General features: G+C 49.5%; 1 protein-coding gene across 1 annotated transcript in view; it reads right to left on the reverse strand.

Annotated features, from left to right (window-relative positions):
• LOC143282668 (cytochrome P450 4F12-like) overlaps positions 1-470 on the reverse strand; it is a 28,049-nt gene extending 27,579 nt beyond the window's left edge. The window contains exon 1 of the mRNA XM_076588337.1: positions 125-470. The gene's annotated coding sequence lies outside the window, so the exon portion shown is untranslated. The remainder of the gene's footprint in view (positions 1-124) is intronic.
• Positions 471-4,896: the final 4,426 nt, after the last annotated feature.

The raw sequence follows: 4,896 nt of genomic DNA on the forward strand, positions 1-4,896 counted from the left end.
TGACGCTGTAATGCCTAATTGAGTGAATGAACTTAACTGAACTCTGTCATGAGGAGAAAACTCGTCTTGCTTTCTTGACACAGCGAATGAATACCCCACCCCACGGCCAAATTCACACACTTACCTTGAAAGAAACTAGTCTGCAGAAATCCAGATCTGACCAGTCGATGAGGAGACGAAATGTGCTGTGTTGCTGTGAGTGGAAGCCTCTCAACAAGACAACGTGACACGAAGATGGAAGATTGAAGACCTCTGATGCTAACTGCTCACGAGAACAAGCAGCAACTACATGTACCCTGTTCGAGTACAAACCCGGCAGCCTTCTCCCCACCCAGCTCTGTGGGATATGAACGCCTGGACGCACAACTTCGGTTAAAATAACGTCTCTCTTGAGGGGTCAAGACCAAGGCATTTGCGAAATGTGAACGGGGTCAGAGCTGCCTGGCTGGATTACGAACATACGATGAGTGCAACTGTACCCATCTTCGTCAAACGCTGGGGTGTGATTGTACCGTCCCTGTGCACCCGTTCTCCGGACAAGAGCACCACTGATATTTACAACAACCCATCTTCGTTTAAAGGGAGCATGGGTGCAATTGTACCCACCTTCGTCCATGTCAGTGCGCCCATTTATCAGACAAGAGCACTACACTGAGAAAAACAACACCTGTCAGTACCGGAATATAATAGCCGTGACTTGAGTGTGGGGCGTGCGAGTCTTAGCGCCATGCTTCATTGAACTTTAGTCCACCGAAGTACGCAACACCACATCTGCTGAGAAGTGCGTGTGAACTCAGTGAGGTGGTGTTGGGGTGTCCGAACCTGATCAGTTTGCATAAATTCATCCCGCCGGGCACTCACGGTCAGGGCCTCAGTGACAGCTCAGCAAATGCCGTGAGAGAGAAGGGAGGCGGAATAACACAGATCGAATAACACGGTCAAGGACGCAGATCAAATTTCTAATGGTGGAACGGCTGAGGATTTTAGCAAGAAGAAATGAGAGGTCATGTCTCATTTGGTGTGCTCAGGCGCGCATACACACACACACACACACACACACACACACACACACACACACAGACACACACACACAGAGAGAGAGAGAGAGAGAGAGAGAGAGACGGACACAGACACACACACAACTTGAGAATCAAGAATATGTAATCCTTTCACCCCTTTTGGGGCATGGAGGACATAACAGCAATAGTATTTTACACCAAGATTAAACATAAACAGTTAAAATAGCATAACTATCGAGAAACAGAATACAAACTATATGAAACACAACATAAATGATGATAGTATTTTTCTGGTATTAAACCTCAGGATAGATCAGAATACGTTGCTCATCTTTGCAACATTACTTAAGATTAACCAAATTGTCTTGGCTGCATGACTGAAATAAATTACACAGAAAGCCTCTTCCAACAAGAAAAATTAATCGTTGGCCTTTTTTTTCGCTGACGTTGTGTGTGTGTGGTGTGTGTGTGTATAAATCCTTTTTTTAAATTACAAGTTCTACGTCATAACCATTTAATACGTCGTTTACTTAAATGAGGTCACATGAATCATATAAACATTTGTTGTCCTTTCAGCATCAATGATCTGAAGTAGATAACTCCTTTGTGCAGCAGCCCACTGCAACAACTTCCAGCAACACCTGAGACTACACGAAAGGACTATACACCCCAGCGCACAGCAACAATAATGATTAACAGTACAATCGTTAACTTTTTTGTTCACGGCTTGGCGAATGTATCTTGTTGTTAATAATGGTATAGCCATATAAGTTCATATATGCATAATATCTGCGTATTTTCAATGCCTTCTAATCAAATTACATGTCAAAATATTTACACATACAATTTTCAGTCTGCGAGTCGCTGAGATTTTACTTTCAACACATGCGCAGTCACGTTCTTCACTGTCCAGCCGGCAGATCACAAAGTTGGCTAGCATCACCACATGAAATTATCACTAACGTATTAGAATGCATGCATTAAGTGTCCAGCTAAAAGGGCATTACAGTTCGTTATACTTATTTTGATATAAACATATCTTACTGATATCATCAAACAAATAAACACTGCCATGAGATCCTTCAGAGACTGTGTCAACTGTTCCAACTAGCAGTTATTTATAGTATCTTGTAACACATCTCTATCAAACAATCATGCTTAATTAGTCATCATCAGGAAAGACTCGTACATTGTCAGAACGTTTTAACAACTTATTCCCTCCTGAACAGCTGATATGACAGATATTTACGATAAAATAATGTTATTTTTTATATCCCAAATCATTGAAAACTTCAATAAATAAGCACGGTATCCTGTCTGCCAGTCTTAGTGTCAACAAAAAACAACGACAGGCAATCAAATCGTGAAATATAATCAGTGAAATCTTCAAGTTGAGTTCTGTTTTCCAGTTCACATGTATTCATAAAGAGAATCATAGATTCAATGTTGCGTACACAGTCTGGTGCAATGGGCAGGGGACAGGTAAACAGGGCAGGTCTCCATCATGCAGGCTACCAGTTGACCAGGTGCTGCAAACCCAGGGCACTGAAGTCCAGCTTGTCAACCCCCAGCAGAAGCAGGTCGTCGGGCGTATCAAGGAAAACCACCTTTGGTTCCGATGTCTGGTCCGGTGCCTTCTTCAGCACGCAGCGGATCTTGCCCCCTGGTGTTGAAGAGAATCTGTCCACGTTTACGTTCTGTTTTGCGATGTGAAGCATTCTGCTCCTTAGGGGAGGTACCCGTAAAGTCGACAGCTCATTGCGTCGACAGCTCATTGCGTCGACAGCTCATCGCTGTCCTTGTTCTATTTTCATTTTTGAAAAGGTGGATTTTGTCCTCCAATTGTAAATTCTTATTTGTGCTATGTTCACTTTTGGAATGCTGAATGGCGACAAACGTCCTTCATTATTGACCACATCCTCTACACAACATCCTGTATCTATACTTAGACTACATCCTCTAAACTACATTCTGTATCTATAGCCAGACTGCATCCTCTAAACTACATCCTGTATCTATACCCTGACTATATCCTCTAAACTACATCCTGTATATCCAGACTACATCTTCTACACAGTATCCTGTATCTATACCCAGACTACATCCTCTACACATCCTGTCCACGCAATGAGCTGTCGACGCAATGACATGGACCTCCTTAGAGGTCATCGTTCACATGTACGGTCTTGTAGTTTGACGTCGTCTTAAGTTGTTTTCGTTTTGACATGAGTGCTTTCAAGTTCTCGACTTGAGTTTCACAATAACAGGACGACTTGAAGAGAAGCTTCTGTCACTGGTGTTGCTGTTTCTCTGATTTTTGTTTTCGGGTCCCACTCTGTACACAGCCCTTCTTCCCCCACTCCCTTCTCCCACCCCACTCCCTTCTTCCCCCTCTCCCTCCCCCACTCCCTTCTTCCCCCACTCCCTTCTCCCACCCCACTCCCTTCTTCCCCCTCTCCCTTCTCCCCCTCTCCATTCTCCCCCACTCCCTCCCTTCTTCCCCCACTCCCTTCTCCCCCAACTCCCTTCTCCCACCCCACTCCCTCCCTTCTCCCCCCCACTCCCTTCTCCCCCCACTCCCTTCTCCCCCCACTCCCTTCTCCCACCCCAATCCCTTCTTCCCCCTCTCCCTTCTTCCCCCACTCCCTTCTTCTCCCCCCACTCCCTTCTTCTCCCCCCACTCCCTTCTCCCACCACTCCCTTCTTCCCCCACTCCCTTCTCCCCCCACTCCCTTCTTCCCCCACTCCCTTCTTTCCCCACTCCCTTCTCCCCCCCCACTCCCTTCTTCCCCCACTCCCTTCTTCCCCCTCTCCCTTCTCCCCCACTCCCTTCTTCTCCCCCACTCCCTTCTCTCCCTTCTTCCCCCACTCCCTTCTCCCCCCCACTCCCTTCTCCCCCCACTCCCTCCCTTCTCTCCCCTCTCCCTTCTCCCTCCCCCCACTCCCTTCTCCCCCACTCCCTTCTTCCCCACTCCCTTCTCCCCCCACTCCCTTCTTCCCCCACTCCCTTCTTCCCCCACTCCCTTCTTTCCCCACTCCCTTCTCCCCCCCACTCCCTTCTTCTCCCCCACTCCCTTCTTCCCCCACTCCCTTCTTTCCCCACTCCCTTCTCCCCCCCCACTCCCTTCTTCCCCCACTCCCTTCTTTCCCCACTCCCTTCTCCCCTCACTCCCTTCTCCCCCCCCACTCCCTTCTTCCCCCTCTCCCTTCTTCCCCCACTCCCTTCTTCTCCCCCCACTCCCTTCTCTCCCTTCTTCCCCCACTCCCTTCTCCCCCCACTCCCTTCTCCCCCCACTCCCTCCCTTCTCTCCCCTCTCCCTTCTCCCTCCCCCACTCCCTTCTCCCACCCCACTCCCTCCCTTCTCCCCCCACTCCCTTCTCCCCCCACTCCCTTCTTCCCCCTCTCCCTTCTTCCCCCACTCCCTTCTTCTCCCCCCACTCCCTTCTCCCCCCACTCCCTTCTTCCCCCTCTCCCTTCTTCCCCCACTCCCTTCTTCTCCCCCCACTCCCTTCTCCCCTCACTCCCTTCTCCCCTCACTCCCTTCTCCCCCCACTCCCTTCTCCCCCACTCCCTTCTTCCCCCACTCCCTTCTTTCCCCTCTCCCTTCTCCCCCCACTCCCTTCTCCCCCCACTCCCTTCTCCCCCACTCCCTTCTTTCCCCTCTCCCTTCTCCCCTCACTCCCTTCTTTCCCCTCTCCCTTCTCCCCCCACTCCCTTCTCCCCCCACTCCCTTCTTCCCCCACTCCCTTCTTTCCCCTCTCCCTTCTCCCCCACTCCCTTCTTTCCCCTCTCACTTCTTTCCCCTCTCCCTTCTCCCCCCACTCCCTTCTCCCCCCACTCCCTTCTTTCCCCTCTCCCTTCTTCCCCCACTCCCTT

This window comes from Babylonia areolata, chromosome 6 (assembly GCF_041734735.1).
Source record: "Babylonia areolata isolate BAREFJ2019XMU chromosome 6, ASM4173473v1, whole genome shotgun sequence".
NCBI lineage: Eukaryota > Metazoa > Mollusca > Gastropoda > Neogastropoda > Buccinidae > Babylonia > Babylonia areolata.